General features: G+C 45.7%; 1 protein-coding gene across 2 annotated transcripts in view; it reads right to left on the bottom strand.

The window, feature by feature from the left end:
• AP2A1 (adaptor related protein complex 2 subunit alpha 1) overlaps positions 1-24624 on the bottom strand; it is a 194314-nt gene that overhangs the window by 168908 nt on the left and 782 nt on the right. The window lies entirely within an intron of this gene.

Consider the following 24624-nt stretch of genomic DNA (forward strand, 5'->3'; position numbering starts at 1 on the left):
CCAGCATCACAGATGAGTCCATGACATGTGGAAGTACTTGCATGAATAACAGAAATATGCTACACAGCATAATCCTCAGCGCTCTACCACCTCCTTACTTCAGATGCCCCTGATACATAAGGGACCTAGGGCACCTCATTATGTTCCATGGCCACAAATGGACAAGGAAAATCCCAGAAAAATGCTGCTGCTGCTGCTGCTTACAGAGGGAGCAAGGAAGTAGATTAGAGCTTTTAAAAAACAAACTGCAGGCCTTTACTTAGCAGTAGGGGACAGAGAAAGGCTGCTTATTTCTCTTATAGGAGATGAAACAGACATTGTTTTTCAAAAGGCTGGAGTGAGAACTGTTACCCACACTGAAACTAGATATGATAGGTCTCTATTTAATTTAGTAACAACAGTGATTTGGGATCAGTTGAGGAAGATGTATCCTGACAGGCCGGACATTGGAACTCTTATGAAACAGTCAATGCAGCCAGATGAGGATGCAGTTAAGTTCCGCATTAGGATGAAAGAGAAATGGATCTAAGAAGTAGGTCAGGGTTAGGGGGTAACAGGAGGAAATGCTGCATTATTTCATAAAGCAGTGAAAAAAGGGTTACCCTCTGATGTACAGGATAGCCTAGATAATATAGTAGAGTTAAAAGCCAAGCCCTGGACAGAAGTGCAAGAGCATATAAAAGAAAAGAAACAGGAAAAACAGAGGAACAAACAGGAAGTGGTATACAAAGCAGCAGCCAAATTAGTACAGCAGAAGTTGGCATAGAAAGGAGCAGCAGAAGGAACTGTAGCAGCAGCTGCCACTCAGATGTCTGCAATATCTGTAGGATCGGTCCACAGCAACAGGACAAAGTAAGGATGCAGGGAAGTAGCAGAAGAGGACGAGGAGGAATAGAAAGAGGTAGGATGGATCCTTGAAGACTGGATCAGGTATGTCATTGTCAGAAGTATGGACATTTTATTGGAGATTGTAGAACTAAGAGATGGGATGAGCAAAATGGAAGGGTAGGATGTTATAATCAGCCTGGGAATACTGCGGTACAGTCACAACATAATCCGCAAATCATTTATGTATCTCAGGCACCATCACAAAAGATGCAGCCACCAGTAATCCCACAAGCACAACATGTGCCGCCTCAGCAAAATGATCAAACACTCCCCCAATGGTGATTCCACCTCAAAGTCGAGAGGGAGGTGTAGTTGTGAGAGGAGGGAATCCTTTTCAGATGAATTCTGTGGGAGGATATGCACAATGAAGGTGCCCACAGAGAATTTCTATGTGACAAGTATTGTCAGTGACGCACAGGCCAGATGAGGAACACACTGTGACGGTAACTAGATCTTGCATTAAATAGCAGAGCCTAACAATTTCCAACAGATCAACGGACAGTGAGTCTCTGGGGAAGTAAAGAGGGCTCCTTTCACTAAACTGGTGGGGATGGAAGAAGGAGGAAGGTACACTGATGGCTGTTTTTTATTTTCTCCAGCTGCCCCAGCTAACTGATTAGAGATCTTATGGGTGAATTAAATATGACTATTCATTTTGAATCTGATGGTACCATGATTTCTTCAACCCCTGGAGTTTCACCTTCCAAGGTGATGGCAGTAACAACAGCTTCCTCCACTGGAGATTAAATCAGAGCACGACCTGAAGATGTGGAGGAATTTACAACAGCAGTAGATACAATCATAGCAGAGACATCAGAGTTATTAGGAAAGGAGGTTCAGTTACCTGAAGAATTGCTTTTTTGGCGGCAAGGGCAAGACACTTGGATGCCTGATGCTGAACTAATAGTGCAAATAGAGGCCTTAGAAATAACACCAATCTAGGGCACTCTGATAGCCAGCGACTATAATCATGTCTTATGGGCATGGGTTATTTTTATAGAACCAGGAAAAATGGTTAGGGACATAGTGGATGACCAACTGTTTTGTGATGACAATTCTAAGAAAACAGCTGTGGTTTTTCAATGTGACATACCATTGAGGACAGTGTTTGGAGTGAGGACACCGGCACCAGGAAGAGCTTTTGATTTTGTTAAGGAAGCCGATCTGTCACAAGTACCAGACATTTTATGGACTAGGGTCCTCATGAGGTAGGCCTTATTCGTACTGCTGCATAATTCCAAATTACATTAAAGGAAGGTGCTATCTTACCCAGAGTGAGACAGTATCCTCTTTTTAAGGAAGCTGATAAGGGCATCGCACATATTATACAGGCCTTGTTAGGGCAAGGAGTAAGTTACTTTGGAGTGTCTCCTTGCAACACCCCGATTTACCCAATTAAGAAGTTTAAGGGGAATGGTGCATGGTTTAAGACTTACGCCCCCTGAACGATGTAGTGGTACCCGAATGGCCAACTGTTTCTGATCAATCTATTCTTCTGACCAAAATTCCTCATGATGTTAAGTATTTTTCAGTTACTGATCTGAAGAATGCTTTCTTCAACATTCCTCTTCATCCAGACAATCATTATTTGACAGCGTTCTCTTATCGCAGCACTCATCATCTGTATTCTTGTTTACCCCAAGGGTATTATGAGCCCCGAGTATTTTTAAACAAGTGGTGAGAAATTACTTGTCATATTTTTAGTGCAACAGCACCTTTTTGCAATATGTCGATGACATACTTATTTGTAGTCCTACCAAGAAGCAGTGTAGTGTATCTCTCTTAGTTACTCTTGCACAAAGAGGATACAAAGTAGAGAAAGAAAAAGTACAGTATTGTCAAGAGGAAGTTCATTATTTAAGACAACTGTTGTCAGCTTCTGGTCGACGAGTAACCCCTGAAAGAGCAGCATCCATTCATCAGATGACCAAACCAGAAACTTTTAAAGGAATGCAGAAGTTTCTTGGTCTCTGTAACTATGTGAGACAATGTGCTTTTGAGTATGGTACTTTGATTGTGCCTTTATTAGTTTCTATCACACAGGCCAAAGACAGAAATGACAAGATAAAATAGACATCAGAGATAAGGGGGACTTTTAAGAAATTAAAGACTGAAATAACAAATGCTCAGGTCCTGGGGACTCCCGATTACACCAAGAAATTTTATTTACTTTGCCATTCCAATGGTCAGGTGAGTACAGCCATCCTTACACAGAAATATCCTTTGGGGCATAAGCCCATTGCATATTTCAGTGGACTGTCAGATCCAGTGACGAAAGGACATTATCCATGCGAACAGGCTCTCGCTACACCAGCTTTTGCAGTGCAGAAGAGCACCCCCATTGTTATGGGGGCACCTTTGATGCTCTATGCAGAACATACAGTATTTGCTATCATTCAGAAAGCTAAGACTCCTCTGACAGGATAAGAGGTGATATTGTCACTACCATCTCTGAAGATTGTGCAGTGTCACACAGTGAACCCCGCTACATTCTTTGCCCATCCAGTATTATATTCTGAGGATGATGTGCATGATTGTGCAATTTATATTCCTAATCGGTCTGGTCAAGCAACACAGTAACCTATAATGGATAGCATTGTCTATTTTGTTGATGGTTCTTCTACTATTGTCCAAGCTACAGGAATTAGATACACAGGTGCAGCAGCAGTCAGGGCACAACAGCATGACTCTTCTGATACACTCCATATAGTGGAGCAGCTGCCATTAACAGGACATTATTCTGCGCAAGCAGCAGAATTAATGGAATTAATAGCAACTCTTAAGCAAGGAACAGAGTTTATTACAATTTATTCAGCTTAAGTGAAAACTACTGTACATTCGAGCACCATGAGATGGAACAGGAAAGGTTTTAAGTCAAATGGAAGCCCTGTTCTGCACAGAAAACTCCTAGACTGAATTTTGTGTCATCACAACATATTCCTGTCTTGGCAGCTCAGACTGCCTCACTGCCTGAGTCTGAATCTAATTCAATCACAGACAATGATACACCACATTTTGCTGAGACAGCCCATTTACATCTGTGTGAATTGCAGGAAGCTGCTCCTCAATATGAAAAACAGTTACAGGAGGATGGAGGATGTGCCCAGTCAAGGAATGGCCTAATATATATATACACAACAATGTACAGGTAAAACTGTGATGCCACAGGCCCTACTTATGATTAAGGCTCCCAGTTCTCAGTTTTTACTGATTTTTACAGATACATTCAGACAGAAAACAATGTGTTTCCTGTCTATATTTATTTTTAAAAGCGGAAAAACACTGAAAATTGTGCTTCTAATGAGTAACTTTCCATGCTGTCTGCTGTGAATTCTAAGACAACGGGTGAGCAGATAGACAACATGGGGACTTAAACAAACAAGATAATATATCTTTGAATACAGGCATATGTTAAAATATATTTGTAGTAAATTGCTAATATTTACCTGAGGGCGTACTGTGTTGCTATATTTGGCTACCTAATTTGCTAAAACATGACATGAGTGCATGTTTATCCATTAAATAAATAAATGGGGAAATGTGCCATTTCTTACTCCACTTATTCGCAAACCACAAAATACATATGGTTAAATACTAATAAGATGGCCAAAAGATAAATTTGGATAAATACAGACTGATGTTAAAAAAAAGTACCATAAAACCAGGAGCCCTACTTATGATAGTTCTTGATCAGCTGCATTTACCAGCTCATACTTCAAGAGATCACTTGTTTATGCAAATACAACAAGACTGGTTTGTTCCTAATCTGCATGACATACTTACTCTGTACCTTCATAACTGCATTGTCTGCCAGCAGTTTTCACCTAATCCCACACTGAAAGTAATAAATTCCACCCCTTTAGGAACGCAAAGTCCTTTTAAGGCTCTTCATTTGGACTTTGTGGACGTGATTGATTGGTGCAGCAACTAAAGGTATCTCATAGTTGTGGTCCGCCCTTTTTCCTAATAGATTGAAGCAGGACCTAGCGTTCATTGTGATGCTAAATCAGCAGCTGCTGTTCTAATTCGTGAAGTAGTTCCACAATGGGGAATTTCACAGGGAATAAGATCTGACAAATGGCAACCATTTTGTAAACGCAATATTTATGTATATTAAGACACAGTTAGGGATAAAGTTATTCTCTGTGTCCACCCTCAAAGTAATGGCATTCTTGAATGCCTAAACGGGCTTCTGAGAGTAAGATCAGTAAGCTATGTGCTACATTGCATAAGAGATGGCTGTATTGTCTACCATTGGTACTCTTTTCCCTTAGGAATACATCTACTTCTGATCATCACTTGACACCCCATTACATAGTGACAAGGGGATTTATGAATACGCAAGTCTCTGCCACCAGAAGTAGTGTATAGGGTGAAAGCTCTGTAGAAATTAAAAATGATGAAATGCAGGTGTATCTTTCTGAATTCATGAAAATTGCAAAGTTAATTTCTAAAACAAGTAACTAAGGAAAAGGAGAAGTGTGCCAGCTTTGAGGTCGACCTCCCAGTTGTGCACATAGGAGACAAGGTTTTTGTGAGAAATTTCACTCATAAATGGAGAGAGACACACTTCGATGGCAAAAAGCCCTGGATTCACCGCACCCACATTCGTCTAAGTCTTGCATCTCATTAAGACTTATGAACAATGTAAATGGAAGAAGACGGGGGAAGTAGACTATCATCATAAAAATACCTCCCTCTGCCCCCGCTTTTGGATAATTCATTTTGGAAAGAACAGCACAAAACATATGTATTGTTTTTTTGTTTCTCTTTTGTCTCTTAATTCTATCCTTCCTATTTTCTACAACAATCAGTTTGTTAATCATATAATATTTTATATGTACGAAGGGAACTTTTTTTTTTTTATAAACAAATTTTTATTGTTTTGAAAAAGAAAGGGGGAGAGGAAAACATGTGGGGAAAGAAAGCTCAAAACAGCTTGCACAGGTAAGTACGATGAGGTCCAATTCCAAACTACATTGACATTAAACCAATCCAGATGACAGACTTCAATCCATTTCCTAACATAATAATGGGAGCCACAACCACAATTTGGGCTACAGCAGCAGACCTAGCCACCCTCCTCATATCTTCTCATGTTTCGGGGGCAACCACTAGATTCATACACCAGTTTTTCTTGGTTTGCGCACCAGTCCACTTCCTGTCTCCATTTTCTGAGGGACAGGCCCGTAGATGGGTTCCAGGCGGCAGCAATGTCTCTCTTTGCAACCAGCAGGGCCGTACTCGTAAAGGCACGGCTCGCTCGTGAGCCCCCCATCTCTTCCATCACACCCAATAATACTAGTTTGGCGGAGATCTGCTGCACCCGCCCCTGCACCGTGTTCAGTTTGCTGACTTTTTGAAAAAAATCAGCTGGTTCCCCTGCACATTGTGGACACTGAGCCGTGGGGTGAAGCCCCGCCCGGCGGAACCTGTTAGGCCTTAAATATGCCCTATGTAAAGAGTAAAATTGCACCGCGCAAAGCCTCGCCAACACCGCCAGCCTCCGGGGCGCCATCAATGCCTCCCTCCATTCCGTTTCCTCAAACGCCCCCACCCATGACTCCCACTTATTCCTAGTCGCGGGGCATGGTTAACTAACACTTTATAAACCTGGGAAATGCCCTTCCCTCCCAGATTATCCATGAGCAGCTTGGCCTCAAGTGGATTGAATTCTGGCATAGGGCCAGCCTTGGGCATGTGAGCCCCCAGAGCATGCTGGAGCTGGAAGCATTTAAAGATCTGCATCTGGGATAGTTGAAAGTCAGCCTGCAGTTCCTGAAATGATTTAATTGCGCCACCTTTCCATACATCTCCCACTAGTGAAATACCCAGCAAATCCCACTCAGCGAACCCATCCAGTTCCGTCGTTTCACTCAGCCAACTCCCTCGCCACAGCGGAGTCAGATGGGTGACAATAGCATTCCACTGAGTGTGCCGCTGCGCGCCACGCCAGGAAGAACACTTTGGTTACCAACTCCATGTCTCGAGGAGAGGCGCGCCATAATGCAGATGAAGGATTCGAGGGAAACCCAATATCACCAATTCCATCTGATAGGCCAGGTCTGCCCACCCCCACTAAACCAGTCATGAATCACCAGGAGCTGGGTCGCCAGGTAATATAAGTAGGGATCCGACGCGCCCAAACCCCGTCGTATATTCCCCTCCAGCAGTGCCGCACAGCCACCCGATGTTTCACCTCCCTCCAGAGGAATAAAGTGGTAGTGTTCTCCAGAGCCCTGCACCGCTGAAATACATGTAAAAGTCGTGGTAGGACCATCATCTTGTACAGGCCTACACGGCCCATCACGTTCAACGGCAATGAATGCCACCTCTGCGAGTCAGCCCTGGTGCGTGCCAAGAGCGGGGCCAGGTTCGTGGCCCACGTAAGCTCGGGAAGAAGGGCCACCAAGACACTGAGGTATTTAAAACTAAGTCTGCGCAAGGGTATTATATCCTGCCAATCAAAGCAGTCTTGTGAACTCGCCAGGGGCACCAACACTGATTTAGCTGGGTTCATTCTGAGCCCTGATGCTTCTTCGTAACATCGCAGAAGGTGGAGGCTTCATGGGCCCATTATACTGGGCTCTTCCATGTACAACAGGACATCATCCGCATACAGGGCTACTCTGTTCTCACGGGAATGCCCCCATCTCCAGTCACAATACAATTGGTCTATCCTGACCATCTGTGCCAGCGGCTCAATAGCCAGAGTGAATAGAAGAGGGGGACAAAGGGCAGCCCTGTTGCATGCCCCGATGGACATCAAAGATGGAAGACAGGGCACCATTGACCTTCCCGCGTGCCGTGGGGTTGGTGTACAGAGCCCAGACCAGGCGACAAAACCTTGCTCCAAAACCCGCCCGCTGAAGCACCAGAAGAAACCCCCAGTCCACTGTGTCAAAGGCCTTTTCAAATTCAATAAATAGGAGAGCGAGGTCCCAGGGCAGTCTGTGGCGTTCGGTCAGAGCCATATGCAATCGACGGATACAGTGTTGTGTGCCGCGAGTGGCCATAAACCCGCATTGGTCAGGGTGAATCAGCTGCGGCAGAACCCTCGAGACGGGTGCCGAGGATAGTCGCATAGATTTTTACCTCACTGTTAATCAGAGATAACGGCCTGTAGTCAGCACAATGCAGCGATGGAGGCTGGGTTTTAGGAAACACCACAATGGTGGTTGCGTCCAGTCCCACCAGGAAGGAACCCTGGCGGTTCACTCCCGTAAATAACTCCGAAAGGTGCGGCACAAGATCCTCCTGTATGCATTATAGTATTCTGAGGGAAAGCCATTGGGTCCAGGAGTCTTACCCGTCCCCAGTACAGAGATAGCCGCCCGACTTCCTTCACGCTGAGAGGTTCGTCCAGGTGCTGCACCTTCACCAGGGACATCTTCTAGAAGCCAGCGGGCACGATCGCTGCTGGAGCCTGATAAAGCGCCTGGTAATACAGGGCAAAATCGTTAGCTATGTCCCGGTGTCCCAAGACGCAGACCCCTTGTTCGTTATAAATTTCAGGAATAATCCTAGAGACTTCTTGTTGAGATGTCAGCCAGTATAGCAACTTTCCAGTTTTGTCCCCCCAACCATAAACCCTAGCAGTGGTAGCTTGCCAAAGGTATTTTGCCGCTTCCAATGATTGATCTCGGATTTCATCGCGGATCAATAGGAGTTGCCTAGCTACCCTTTCGTTGGGCAGTGCCTCCTGTTCAGCTTCTAAGCGCACTGCCCGCACCTCCAACTGCTCAATATTGCGTGCCTGAGAGCGCTCCCGAGCTCGTACAAGGCCTCTAGCCGTACCCCGCAGGACTGCCTTGCTTGCAGCCCACAGGGTTCCAGGGGATGTCACAGACCCTTCATTGAGAACAAAGTATTCAGCTGCTTGACTAAGGACCCATCCTGCAGATACCATGCATTCAATCGCCACATAGGGCGGATTAAAGACTGGGTAAGTCCCACAGCAAATTGAAGGGGCACTGGTCAGAAATTCCACGTGCCAAGATTTCAATATTGGTGAGGTAGCTGCAGAAGCACCAAGTCAATTCTGGACTGCGTGCCGTGGGCCCCTGAGGTATGTGTAAATTGCCGAAGCCGCGGATGCCATACTCACCATGCATCGCAGAGACCTGCGGCAGACAACCACCCCGTAATCCCCGCTGCCATGGCCTGTCTGTAAACCGAGGGCGGGCCAGTCACGTCCAAGTCAGGATCTGAGGCTGCGTTAAAATCTCCCTTCAGTATAGTAAGTCCCAGGGGTAGGTCCGGGAGCAATTTGGTTAGATCCTTAAAAGTCCCACGTACCATCATTGGCAGGGCATAGACATAACCACATTGATTGTGATGCCCTCAACCCTCCCAGCAATGGCCACATAGCGTCCCTGTCGGTCTCTCCATACCTGGATTACCACTATGGGGAATGAATGGTGCAGCAGTATCGCCACCCCCACGATCCACGCACAAACCCTGCATGATACACTCTGTCAAAACCCTTTCGGGCTAAAAAGGGACAGTGATCTCCCAGGAGGTGCGTCTCCTGCAACAGGAGAACATCAGGTCAGTATCGTTGTATGAAGGTGAACACGGCGGTACACTTAATTTTGTCTAAAAGACCGTTAACATTCCATGAGATAACCTGTGTCGGGCCCATTGGTGTGGTCAATTCTAGCTACCGCAGAGTTGCTTCTGGACTCTGCTGTGTTATGGCCCGGACTCCCCCCCCGCTCCACCTAGTCCGCATCTTAATGAGTGATTGCACTCTGTCAATTAGCTTCCTAGACCCTTCTTCCTGTGCAGTGGCAAGTAAGAACACATATACCAATATGTCAGTGAACAAGAACAAACACCTTAAAACAAGGTCTAAACTCCCATACCCCCCAACTCCTTCCCCACCCCATACTTCCCCCCAGAAGCATCTGTCACCCTTATATGTCATCTCACTCCCAAACATAGTGGGTTGGAAACACTGACTAGTTGGGCAGTGGCGGACCCCTCCATAGTGTCGGATTAAAAAAGGAAACACATTAAATGGTAAGCAGTCTCTTTATAGCAGTGTTCTCATCAAGGCATGCAGCACCCGCCCCAGTATCACTTCCCTTCATGTAGAGTCAAAGTGCCGGGCTTTGGGACTGATCGGAGCCCTTCAGTATCCCCAAGTGGGCCTGCGTTGATCTCTGCGGTTCTGGGCTCCCCTGGTCACCCTCCTGACCTGCTTGCGATCGTTGTCCTAATAGGTCTGTGGACGAGGTTTCCATGGGGAAGCCCGAGCGGGAATCCAAGCGTGCTTTGCGCCTCCTCGAGCACATCCGATGGTGAAGGCCAGATGGTTGCTTCTACTGGCTGTTGGGCGGGGCTCCATCCCGGGTCAGCATTGGTCTCTCTCTAGGTGGGCCAAGAGGTACCTCTCCCATCAGCCAAGTCCACGCCACGGTTGGATGCTCCAAGAAGTGAGTCTTATTTCCGTGTACCACTCGGAGTTTGGCTGGAAACAGAAGACGGTACGATATATCCATCACTCTCAGTTTCTGCTTCACTTCAAGAAAGGAGCGATGTTGCAGTTGTACGTCCCTGGTATGGTCAGGAAAAAGGAAGACCTTAACCCCATTACAGAAGAGATCTCCCAGGAGCGCGCCTTCTGCAGCACAGCATCCCTGTCTTTGAAGTTGAAGAGGTGGCGAATCACCGGCCTGGGCAGGGAGCCCGGCGGGCACCTTGACTGCAGAGCCCTGTTGGCCCGCTCAATCGCGAACCATGGGGTGAGGCGGTCCGCCGGCATCCAAGAGCGGAACCAGTCCTCCAAGAATGAGACCAAGGATGATGTTGCTGTGTTCTCCAGAAGGCCTACAATGCAAAGATTGTTGCACCTGGACCTATTCTCAGCATCTTCGGCTCTCCGGTAGAGCTCTGACATGCGGGCTGATAGTGCGGCTACTTGAGTCTTTAAGGCAGCCATGTCGTCTTCCACTGTGGATATCCTTGATTTCGCCTCCGTGATTTGGGCTGTGGCGTTGCGGAGGTCCTGACGAACCAGGGCCATATCCACTCTTACTTCCCTGATCTTGGCCTCTACAGCTGTCCGGGATGCCTGAGTAGCCTGAAAAATTGCTGCCAGGTCGTTGGACACCGCCGGCGGACCGCCACCACCACTCAGAGCGCGGGCTTCAGCTCGGATCCCACCAGAGTCCATAGTGAATTGGTCTATGCGAGTCTGTGCTGTCGATGGCCTCATTGATTTGTCTTTGCCGCCCCCAGGCTCTGCTATAGTTTATGCCACCTTAGTTGAACTGTACAGGGGAAGTCCAGCTAGCCCATCGTGCGGGGTCTCAGGGCCATCAAAGCCACCCTCCACGGCCTCAGATCCGACAGGTACTGTTTTACACCGCAGGGCAGCAGGTTTGTCGCAAGGATCCTAAGGTCGATGGTGTGCCAGCCGACCCCACTCAGCGCCTCCTGCGGCAACCTGGCGTTGAAGCACTGGAGACCGTTTGTTCTTCTTTTGAGCTGCCCAGGTAATTTTTCTTCACCTCGCTCCCTTTCAAACGCCCCTGGGCAGCGCGCCTCTTCCTTTGCCTCTCTGCGGGTCCCACAGTCCTTGGGAAGGGGGAGAGGCACAACAGCGATCCGCACCCAGCTTGGCGGTATTTGCCACCAGTTCTCCCCCTCTTCACCGTCCCAAAAAGTCCAGGAATTACAGCCAGAAGGGGGGTGAGGGAGGGTGGGCCTCTTCCGTACTGTATAGGCACCCACCCCATCTACCACCTAGCGCCGCCTCCCTCAGCTCACCTGGCTGCTGGGCCTCGGCCCTCCGCCTCTCGATGCCCGGGGGGTTCGACCGCTTCCCTGCCGGCCCCCGCGTCAAACGCACCAGCCAACGCAAGCAGCGCCCTTTCAGTTTGCACCGCTCCGGCAGTCACTCGCTCTGTTCCCAGGCGGCCTCCGACCAGGTCCGTCTCCATGCTGCCCGGGCCGCGATCACCAGCCATCTGCCATTTTGAGCGCAGATTCCCCCAGGCGCTCAGCGGCGCGCCATTGAGCCGGGGGGGGGTTGGATGGCTCCTCCGATTCCTCCGGGGGAGGCAGCCCCGGGAGCGGGTATTTACCGCCGATGAAGGCGGATTAAATGTGCAGCTGAAGGCGGATGACGGAGGGGTCCGGAGCACGAGTGCGACCGCCATCTTGATGCCTTGGCCACGCCCCCCGAAGGGAACTTTCTTATCATAATAATGTGACTTGTAATGCCCATACTCACTTGTTGGAAAATATGTGGTATTGGTATATGTTAGACATAAGTTTGAAAAATACTAATGTGTCTTGTTTTGTGTGCTCCCTAATTTTTCATGCTACTGGATCAGATAGGCTATATTTATTTAGATAAGTGCCCCCAAGTACAGTCTTGTGTTTATTACATCTTTACTTATGTAGGATGCAGTTGACACATGGTAAAGTAGCACTTTTTTAGTTAACGCCACGAAATATGATTCTTTAGTAGAAGTGTTGTACATTTTCACAGACAGACCGACAGGACATCAAAGATGAAATATCATGCATGAAGAAGTCTGGTCATCCTACTTCTGCAGATTGGATTCAGAAGGTCCTAGATCTAGGTTTTCTAGGAGTCGCACTGAGTGTAGCAGTTATTTAATAAATCCTTTGTTCCCAGATTATGTCAGTAGGCAAGGATTTAGAGTCACCGGTCAGTCTTTGACCATGATCAATGACATCCTGATATTGAATTTTCTGGGAGGGTTATATCTTTATGGAAAGGTTTTGATAGTCAGGATGCAATAGGGACATCATATCTGGAATGAAAAAAAATCACATTCCACTTGGATAGATAGCACAATGACTTCTCAGACTGTCATGAGATTAACTTCTGTTTCTTTATGTTTCTGAGGAAATGGCACTGTTGATGTGGGCCAAAATATTGTCTGAAAGGCTACAATAGATAACACCAACCTGTGGGGGGGGGGCACCTCCAACCTCATGGACTATTATTGGCAGTGTGGAGAACTACTGTATGCCCAGTTGCCACCAAACTGGGGTTGACTCTGCTCCATTGTGACTTTGCATGCTTTGTTTTTGATAATTTCTGGAATTAATCTGACAGCTTTGCACGAACACCCCATGATTCATCCAACGACCCTGCTGCATCATAATCGAAGGAAGAGAACTAATGAGTATTATGGTACGAGTACTTGGAGTAACATTCCTCAGGAGTATTGTTTGTTTAATGATGTACAGCTATTTTTCGGAACTATTCTGCCGTTTGTTCAGGCCAACGCAACAGCTTGATGGTTGCAGATAATTTGATGGGAACTTAAGACTATCAACACTAGAAAGGGTGGGTTCAACATGGTTAAGAAAGAGCTGTGTGCTATGAGAATAATGTTGATGCGGCACTGCCTTGTACTTGACCTTATGACGGCTATGCAAGGAGAAATATGTAAATTAATCAGAACAACGTGTTGTACCTTTATCCAGAAAATTATGCAGATAATCGAACTTTATCAGAAGCTATACAGACACTGCATAATCTAAAAAAGAAAATGGTAGATGAAGGAGGTGGCCCAGATAATTGGTTTAGTAGGTGGTTGACATTACTTCCATCCTGGAAGCTGGGACTGTTGGGAGCTTTGATTCCATCTATTGAGACCGTATTATTAATATATTGTGTCATACAGTTGATTCTAGCATGCTTGTAAAAGAGTACGTGCTAAGGCGCAGGGGAGTGGAATTCCTATAGCCGGACACCCAAGACATATTGTTTGATGTCAAGGATAACAAGATTTCATGTTTCCTTTGTCCTTGTGACTGGTACGCCCACCCCCTTAAGCACAAACCCTTTAGCTACCTATTTACAGTACCACATTATGAAGCACGGAAGGGAATTGTCTGCAGTTGAGGTAATATTTATGTTCATATGTTTAAGCTGTTCTAACTTGTATTTATGGTTCATTAATGCAAACCATTTATTATTAGGGGGAGCGCTGTAAATAAATGCTGTAAGCACTGACTGCACTATTGACTGTGGTTCCAGTAAAAAAAAAGAAATAAAAAAAAAAAAGTGTACACGTGTGCAAAGTTTAACAATAAGAGGCTACGTATAAAACTCCAAGAATGCTCTCATATTAAATGCAAATATTTTCAGAAACTTGAAAGCAAGATTGAAGATTCTCTGCTTTCAAAATAAAATGTTTACAAAAAAATGCAACTAGGAAAAACAGTTTTGCTAAACTATTGTGAAATTTAAGGTACCGTTCTTTGAAGCATCACTTAGTACAATATATTAATGCATGCTAGTATTTCCAAAAATATTCATAATGGCAAATCAGTGTACCCAGTTTTAATAAGATTATGGGAAATATAAAAATAAATAAGCATTAGCAAAAGATTGAATAGTTTTTTTTTTTAATTTCTCAATAAGTGTCTTATTTTAACATGGCTTTTGTAAAACGTTATTGTTGTGGGAGCTGCTGAGTCCTCACCATTGTAACAAACATTGGCAAAAAGCAAAAATATGTTTTGGTCTTAAAAAACACACATTAACACAGTATTTCCTAGCACTGAACAAAATTACTTTGAGTGCTGATATGCTCATTGTGAATGAGCAGATTGGTATCACTCACAATGAAACCAGCCGATAGATGAATTGAGAGGGAGAGAGAGAATTTCAATAAAAACAAAAGGTCCTGGTTAATGCCAGACCTAATTAGGGACCCAATTCTTAAAGAAAGTCACAAAAGAGTACCCATGGTATATGTCTTTGCATTAGTGCTGATTAATGTTTTCCATGCACTTACATGAATTTCCAGAAGTACACCAGAAAATCGTACTAATAAAATGTATTTGTGAACTGCATTTTAGCACAAGTAAATATGCATGGGTAGATTTACTAATGTGAAAATCTATTGAGCGCATACAAGTTCACTTTCCCTCTCACCACTTTTTCCCCCCAACTTTGGAAGAAGCTTAACCTCTGCCCTTGTCAGGAGTACATTTCCAAACATGCAAGGTAGTAGGTTTGCACAGACTCCAAAGGACAGTCCAACCTTTGAACTACTGCTTAACGCTACCTCCAGCCCCAGTATGTAGATCTGCGGAAAGGTGGCAAAATAAGGAAACTGCTAGTATTAAAGCCCTACTATGGCATAATCAGAGATGCTATTGTCGGAGCTCTTATATAATGGCAATTACTGCCATAATCTGCTGCCAAGCTACAAAGCACCAAAAGGACAAGTAGATTTTTTTACAGGACAAGAAGATTTATGAAGCAACCTGTCCCATGGACAAGTAGATATTTTAAATTCCACACCCCTGTAAGGAGGGAGGGATGTTCCAGTTAGGACACCAACACATGTGGTAGATTCTCAGGGTAATGTGTACCACTTAGGGGCTGATTAAGTGTTCGGCAGAGGGAAGATGGGTTTGCCGCCATACTGGCTACCTCCCCGTCGGCCCCATTAAGAGTTTCCTGCTAGGTCAATGGGCGAAACCTGAGTTTCCAACCACTGGCCTAGCGGGAAACAGCCTACAGCATTGTCTCTGGCTCGTAAACGAGCCGGCAGCAATGCTGTAGAGTGCAGGGTGAACCAGCAGACAGTGAACACTGCAATGGTGCTGGCCAGGGGGCCCCCTGCACTGGCCATGCCTAGTGCATGGGCAGTGCAGGGGCCCTTCATGGCCCTCTGCACCCGTTCTCCACCAGCATATTCATGGCAGTGGTACGCCATGAAACCACTAGTGGAGAAGGGGGTCGTAATCCCTAGAGCAGCGCTGCTTGCAGCGCTCCTCTGGTGGATTAGGACCGCGGCCACCTCCAGACCGCCGGGATCTCTGATCCTAGGGGAACTGGCGGTACCCTGGCGGCCCTACCTCCAGGGTTGTAATGTGGCGGTCAGAGTCTGACAGTCTAGTGACTACCAGACTCGTAATGAGGCCCTTGGTGCCAAATGAAGACCAATGCTCAAATTCTATAGTTGAAATATCAACTAGAGGGGGAGAAAATGCACATGAAAATATAACAACAGACATTGGCAGAAAGTGCAACGCAGATGTATGAAATATAAGACTAATGCAAGCCCAAATCCAATGCTGAACGGAATAAGGTGAAAACATTTTTAGGACACTGAAATAAGTAACCTGAAAAGAGTGCAGTTAAATGCTAACTCATGTTTAGCAAACATGTAGGTAGGTACGACTGTAAGAATAGAGGCTCACTGGCACCCGCTTTAGGTTTCCAAATAAACTGTAAACCTGATTAGAAAATAAGTGCAGGAAATCTTATCAGCTCAGACTACATGGAGGTCTTAGGGTTACAATGACAAGACATAGAGAGGATTAAAATTGTATTTGCTGTAGAAATGTATGTATTCAAGAGTGAAGAATGGTTAGTTTGTCGAACATTGTTAAAGCCCCAAGTAAAGAATGAGTAGAAGGTTGGTTTAGAATTAAGGGGTTACGGGGTCACAGGTGTTCAAATGTTTTTCAGTTTCAAACTATGACTGGCCAGTCAATCATTATTTAATGTAATAAAGCACTGTGTGATTTTTTTTATATAAGAAGCCAAAGCAACTTGAGACTGGCTGCCTCCCTGTGTGAGGAGGGTCAATCTCCCTGTTGTGACATAATTTTTTTTTTTTCGTAGCCAAAGAAGAGTTTGTCTTTTTTCCACTTTCAAGTTTTTATTTATCCTCCAATACTACCACAGTAAATGGTGGGTGTCATGATGACTATTATACATATCTTAAACTTTGAAGCTCTAACATATTAGCTTGCATGTGAAATACTGCAACTTTAGACCGTACAAGAGAAATAAGAGAAGAGTACAATGCAATAAAGGGCATCTTGGGAACATTTCTCTGCGGTAAAACATTTTAACAGATTTATTGCTACCATATCACATAGCAAAGCTGACCTAAGGCATAGACAGACATACAAATAATGTTAAGAGTGTGGCTAACAGGCTACTCTGGAGGGAAGCAAGAAGTCTGATTGCTTTGTTACATGCAATGCAGAACATCTGGCACGCTATAGTTACAAGTGTACACACAGAACATAACTGAACTCCTTTAAGTACAATTTTTGTAAAGCAGTGTGCCCACGTCTTGTTACATCCACTTAGCCTCTTCCTTCTACTCCCAACCTGGGATGTTGATTTTTTTAGTTAATCCACTGGTCCAAAGGACAAAATGTAATGTAAATCTACATGCCTCTAAAAGGTCCCCTTGTCCCATCTAGTCCGTACCTTGCTTATATTGGCTGAAAAAGAAAAATAATACATTTTTGTTTTCAAAACCTGATCAACCATAGCAATTGCTTTGCAAAAATGCTTCAAGCTAAATTTAATTTTATTATTGAGAAAAGTTATATGATCCTTATTCACCCAAACCATACTGAAAGACGGCTTTATAAACTCTTGAAACTGGCTTCTGGTATTGCTCTTTGGACATCAATGTCCACTAAGCAAGTTGCATCCCTTTTGCATTTCCATCCATTTTGAAGTGAAGACACTCAAATAGCGGAGGATACATGTGAATATCAAGATGCTGCAGAGTATTTGAGGCTCAGCGTATCATCCAGTCAGAGACAGTGCTTAAATATCACAGCTGCAGCGCTTCCCAGATATTTCAAAGTACTATTCCAGCCTTAGTTTCCAATGGTCATCATGTAGTACTATATTTTCATGTTTGCTCTTGTTTAAAAATGCACTGCCGTGCCAAATTCACATGTGCTGAAATTAACACATTGTCCAAAATGATGCAGTGAGTGGTTTCCAGCAGTACCATACAGTGGTACATATGTGTGCATACAAATCAGTAATTTGAAGCATAGAAATAGTTGACATGGCCATGTGCCTTTGAAAAGGGTAAAATATGAAACTAGTACTAGTTGATGATCATTCCGGGCAGTGTGCTAACTTAAACCCATGTGAATTTGGCATGGGGAAAAAACTATGACTCCAAAAATGTACTTTCCTTCATTTGCTACCTGAAACAAGAAGTCATCAGATTTTTTATGTGTATCACCCTGTGCCTGTCACCATGTCAGGCATGACCTGGAGCAGCAGCACCAAAGTTTTTTTTAAAGATTTTAAGAAGTTGTACTGGGAGCACTAAAAACATAATGATCTACAATTCACCAACTTAACTTACCTGATGGATGGTCTTCATAAAACAGACTGCTTTGATTCCGAGTATGCAATTGGACCCTTTGTGTTTACACTGACTTTGTTTCCTGCACCGAAATTTGGTTCCCCCTCCACCAGCAGTCTGTACAACTTTATGCAGAAACTGTTCATTCTGTTGTCCTGCTAGCTCAGATATCACGTTTCTCTATTCCTTCTTAACTGGCTCTTCTGGTATTCTTTTACCAACTGCACAAAAGAAACATAACACACTGCACGGGCACACACCCCAGCACAGAGAAACACATTTCCTTGCTCAGTCATAGGGGCACACCCTGCATAAACCCCCTGCACAGACACACCCACAATAGTTCCTGCACAGATATACACCTGCTCCTGCACAGATACACACACTGCAAACTCATTCTGCACGCACAACCTGCAAATACTGTCAGTCGGGAACTCACAAGCTGTAACAATAGCAAAGTCATGCATGCGCCACGCAGAGCCTGAAATACATTTGACTGTCTGACTCTGGAAGGGCTTTATACCTCTGCAAAGAAATCAAGAGATTACCATAAAGGTGCGAAAGAAGCCACACATTTGTCAATCTAAGGAGGGAACAGTCTGCAAACATATAAAGAAACTGCCATCTAAGGAGCTTGCAGAAGGATAATCGTTCATAGGGAGTTGTGGAAGCAATGTCCATGAAGACAAGTCGGGATTCATGGCAGACTTTTAGGATAACCACTATGCAATGAGATTACTTGCATGAAAATTTTTTATGTGATGAATATGGAAATCAGTTATGAATGTGGCCCTTCTGGACTTCTGCTGGACACTCATGCTACTATGGTGTTTAAAGCCCTCTGTTCTTTATAAAAGCAATGTTCTACAAATTGTCATGTCTGCCTAGCTCAGAGTAGCTGGAGATAATTGACATAATTGGAGCCTCTGATCTATGAACTGCATTTCAGGATCTCATATTATAATTTATTTCCTTTAACCTGGGTGATATTCATCACTCGCTGCTCTCTTGCCATGGAGTGGGACCTAAAGCAGTAAAAGACAATCCTGTCAGTGATGAAAGTTCAACGGTACTGCACATCACTAACAGCTTTGAGACATACACAGACTTAGGCCATGATTATGAGTTTGGCGGATAGGAACACCAGTCAGCCAAACTCCAGACAGGGTGACCTGGTCAGTGAACTGCTCTGCCCCCACATAGCTCCACCAGTAAGTGGAAGCCCGTTCTGACTTGAACTATGACCTCGGCAAGAAGTTCGAGTCCCTTCTCCACCTGCAGGCTTCTGCCTGCGCCTCATCCCTGGTGTTGAGTGGGAGAGCTCTGCTCTTCTGCTGGGATGGCATCTGCCTCTTTTCTCTTTTCTCCATCCTCTCTCCTCGTTTTCATATGAGTGTGCTATTTCAATTGATTCTTTCGCTTCTGCGCTTTCCTCTATCTTTGTCCCCGCTTTTTCTAGTTTTTCCTATCATTTGCGCTTCTCCCTCTCCCCCCCGCAGCCCCACCCCATCCTCTCGCTCACACTCTCTCTCTCTCTCTCCCCGCCGCTGCTGCCCCGCCCCCTTTTTTCACGCCATTTACAGCTCCCGCCTCCCAGCTGTCCTCCTCTCCCCCCACCTACTTAATGGTGGCTGCACGCAAGGCAAGCCAGTCTGCGCCCATTCGCGACCCGACCGCGACCAGGATCCCTGGACCTCCCACCCACAACTGCTACTCATCAGCAGCGCTCAGCGCACTCAAACCAGGACACAACAACAACTGTAAGCAGGTGCTACTGAGTAACACCAAGGGACCCTTCACCTGTTGCCACTGCAAATTCACCAGTCTCCATCACTCAAGCCCACCCCGAAGATCCACAAACCAGAACACAACCTCAGATGTATCCTGATCAACACTCGCTCCATCCACAGGCACGCCATCGAACTCTGGAACCTCATCGACACCACATACCTGGACGTCACCTTCCTCACAGAAATCTGGCTTAACCCCTCTTCGGCTACAGACATCGCCATCCCAGACAGCTACAAGATCATCCGCAAAGACTGCACGAACCACCCCGGTGGAGGAATCGCCATCGTCCACAAAAAGTCCCTACGCCTCTCCACCAGCACCGACGACTACACAAGCAACATGGAACTCCTCCACTTCCAGATTGGAACCAACCCTAACACCACTCTACGAGGCACCCTCATCTACAGGCCACCGGGCCCCCACCTCCCATTCTAAGACACCATCGCTGACATCGCCACCACCCACTCGCTCGCTTCCAAGGACTATATAGTCCTTGGGGACCTCAATTTCCACCTGGAGAATGCCAATGACAACTCCACGACACTGCTCGAAAGCCTCACCAACCTTGGACTCAAGCAACTCATCACCTCACCTACCCACTCCACTGGACACACACTTGAACCAATCTTTACTGCCAGCAACCAGATCTCCATCAGCCACATCACCGAACTCCAATGGACCGACCACCACTGTATCCACTTGACCTTCAGCAAATCCCTCGACCGACACCTCGCTCACCTACCACCCCACAGGAGCTGAAACAAGATAACCAAGGACCAGCTACTCGCCAGCCTCAAAAATTTCTCCCCCACTCCCCAGACGACCTTGACACTAACAGCTGCCAGGGACCTCATTAACTAGATCTCAGACTGCGCCAACACCTTAGCCCCCATCAACAAACCTCCCAAAGGATGCTCAGCAAGGAAAGCCAACTGGTTCACCCCAGCCCTCAAGGAGTCCAAACAAAACTGCAGATCCCCCGAAAGGAAATGGCTCACCAACAAGACCCCCACTAAACACGAAGCCTTCAAAAAAGCCTAAAACACACACCACCAACTCATCAGGACCACCAAAAGAAACGCCTTCCAGGAACGCATCAACAACACACACAACAGCAAAGAACTCTTTGCAATCATCAGCAAACTGACCAACCCCAGAGCGAACTCCACGGACATCCTCCCCTCACAAGAACTCTGCAACAACCTCGCCACTTACTTCCACCATAAGATAGCAGACATCTATGACAGCTTTCCGACCCAGGACCATCCCATGCCCAACACCGTCATATTCACCACCGAAGCTCCTCCAAACCCCCACCACCTACTCTGCTGGGTAAACATCTGCGACAAGGAAACCCTCAACCTCATGAACTCCATCCACTCAGACTCTCCCTCCGATCCCTGCCCCCACCACATCTTCAACAAAGCAAGCAGCACCATTGCACCAAAGCTCCGGCACATCATCAACCTCTCCTTCGAAACCGCCACCTTCACAGAAATCTGGAAACATGCCGAAATCAAGCCCTTACTGAAGAAACCAACCGCAGACCCAGACGACCTCAAGAACTTCCGACCCATCTCACTACTCGCCCTTCTAGCCAAGGTCATCGAAAAGGCTTTCAACAGACAACTCACCAAACACACTGAACTCTACAACATCCTTCACCACTCTCAGTCAGGCTTCCGGAGCAACCACAGCACCAAGACCGCCCTCCTCGCTGCCACAGACGACATTCGCATCCTCCTAGATAGGGGTGAGACCGCGGCTCTCATCCTCCTTGACCTTTCCGCCGCCTTTGACACCATCTCCCACTGCTACAGACTCATCTCCACGACGCCGGCATCGGAGACAAGGCACTAGAATGGATCACTTCCTTCCTCTCCGACAGGACCCAAAAAGTCTGTCTCCCCACTTCTACTCAGAGGCCACCAAGATCATCTGTGGCATCCTGCAAGGCTCCTCTCTGAGCCCCACCCTCTTCAAACTCTAAATGCCCCCCCTAGCCACCATCGCCAGATACCACGCACTCAACATTGCCTCATACGCTGACAACACTCAGCTAATCATCTCCCTCACCAACGATCCACTCACAGTCAAAGCCAACTTTCACAACGGATTGAGGGCAATCACAGCCTGGATGAAGGAGAGCTGCCTCAAGCTAAATACCCCAAAAAAGAAGTCCTTGTCATCGACAACTACCCCTCAGCCGTGGACACCTGCTGGTGGCCCACTGCCCTCGGAAGCACTCCGGCCCCCAACAACTACGCCAGCAACCTCGGTTTCATCCTGGACTCAGCACTCTCGATGAACCGTCAAGTCAGCGCAGTCTCCTCCGCCTGTTTCAACACCATGCACGTGCTCCGGAAGATCTTCAAATGGATCCCAACTGAATCCAAAAGAACAGTCACCCAGGCCCTCATCACCAGCCGCTTGGACTACGGCAATGCATTCTACACCGGAATAACCACCAAGGTACAAAACAGACTAAAACGCATCCAGAACACCTCTGCCCGTCTCATCAAGAACATCCCCAAACACAGCTACACCTCTGCACTACTGTGAGACCTGCACTGGCTCCCAATAGACAAGAGAATCACATTCAAACTTCTCACCCACTCATACAAAGCCCTCCACAATGCAGAATAGCTCAACCAAGGACTCCACTTGTACATGCCCACCGGCAACTCTGCTCCACCGACCTCGCCGTCATCCCACACATCCGGAAGGCCACAGCTGGAGGAACGTCCTTCTCCCACCACGCCGCCAAGACCTGAAGCTCCCTTCCTATCCACCTCAGAAGATCTCAAACTCTATCACAATTCAGAAAGGACCTCAAAACTTGGCTCTTCACCTGATCCCCTGTGACCTTCACTTCTGCCCCCTCCACCCAAAGCAGACAGTGCGCATTACAAGGATGATGGGCAGGTGGACCCCTGCACTGCCCGCTGTGGTAATTAGGCCCAGAGTGCCAGAACAAAGATATTTCTAGGTGTAAATGTGGGCACCATAGACAGGTGCCTAGCTTTCTCATAACACAGCATCAACATAGGGCAAATATTAACCTGGAGAGCAACTCACTTTCACTGTCAATATTTATGCAGCTAATCAAATGCCCTGCTTAAAACGAAAGCCTTAGCTAATTGTGATAGCCAAAGACAGGACTTTTCACAGTTTTGAATGATATATGACGCTGGGTGCTGGGATGGTGACAGTCGACATCACTCCCCAGAGAGTTGAGCTTGGGCATATTTGATCACTCAGAAGGTAAAAATGTTAATGTTTATCGAAACCAGCATCTCTTTCTGCACATCCTCTTTACATAGAACGATTAACAAATGGCAACTTACATCACTTTAAACAGCTGCATGAGGACAAAGCAGCAAAAAGCAACATTTTAAAGTGATAGGTTGACGCGCACTTACAGTATATTCCTACTCTGCTGTCCAAACTGAGTATTAACTTGTTCCAAACCCAGCTTCATTACAGGCCTCCACTTCCTGCTGGTTTATGGCCCTCCAGTTTGTGCACTGGTATTATCATCTTGCTAAAGAAGACAAAATGTGCTTTCAAAAGAATTTTGGTGATAAAACTTTCTTGCTCCCTCCCAGCCATCTCGAAAACACACTTGAGTTTGTCAGCTACTTCAATAAAGTAAATAATTGTAAACAGCCAAAGCCTGGTTTATTTAATATTCCAGTGGGAAAAAATAAAGTGAGGGCAGGTCCCTAGGGGGATTAAAGGACCAGTAGTTGGAGTAATAGAAAGAGGGAATAAAGGCTTGTTTGTAGGCACGGAGAAGCAGCGTGACAGGTGTAAAAACAAAAACATCATGATTACCGGAGTGCACTAATGTTTGACAGCTCTGTTGATTCTCTTTGATTTAAAGTCTAGTTGTCTATCTGACCAAACAGACAAATCTTTTTACCCTGGCATTAACCAACTTGTCATCGGCGCCAGAAGATATAAACTACCCACCCCTTCCAACATTCTAAACCACACATATTTATAAAAGGTAGAGAGAGCATAAATCTTTCTACATTCTATGCATAATACTATACACACCCTCATTTCATAAAACAAAAGACAAAAAAAACTTGCAAACAAATTCCTTTTTTTAGGTTTTTCTAATTCTTCTTCTGACAGCGCTTGTTCTGACACCTTCTTCCTCCTGAAAAGATGATGTACCACTCCTTTCTTCAAACACTTTTATCCTGAAGTCCAATAAAAATGGTACTTCCATTGAAATTCGACCATAAAGATTTTTCTTATTGGTACACTCATTAGTCACAGAATTGAATCACCAAAAATCATTCATAGGTTTGTGAGCATCAACTGGATCAAACTTTCCATTCTAATTTTTCCCCAACACAATACCACTCATATGCCATATAATGCCATCTTGCAATTCCACAGTCTTATCCATTATTGTGGCAACTTTTTTCGGATAAGTAAATTGCTTTTACCTTTTAAGCACTCTTGAACCGAACTCACTGCCCAACCTTTAAATTATTTTCATTTGCACCATGTTTATCATAATAAAGTTTGTTTTTTCTATGAATCTAAGATGCAATTTTTGACCATGTAAGCATTCTAAACCACCAATCTACTTTCCTTCATCCACCCACTTTAGAGTATGCAATGCCTCCTCTGATGAAGGCGGGTCTTCACCTACAGAATCGTGTTGAGTTACCCTGTATGCCCACCACATTCTTTTTAATTCCGTATTCCAATTTTTGTTGCTGTGAGTAGAAATTTGAATAATACCTTTAATCACTCTGTTAGCTCTCTCCACTCCACTATC

This window comes from Pleurodeles waltl, chromosome 7 (assembly GCF_031143425.1).
Source record: "Pleurodeles waltl isolate 20211129_DDA chromosome 7, aPleWal1.hap1.20221129, whole genome shotgun sequence".
Lineage (NCBI taxonomy): Eukaryota > Metazoa > Chordata > Amphibia > Caudata > Salamandridae > Pleurodeles > Pleurodeles waltl.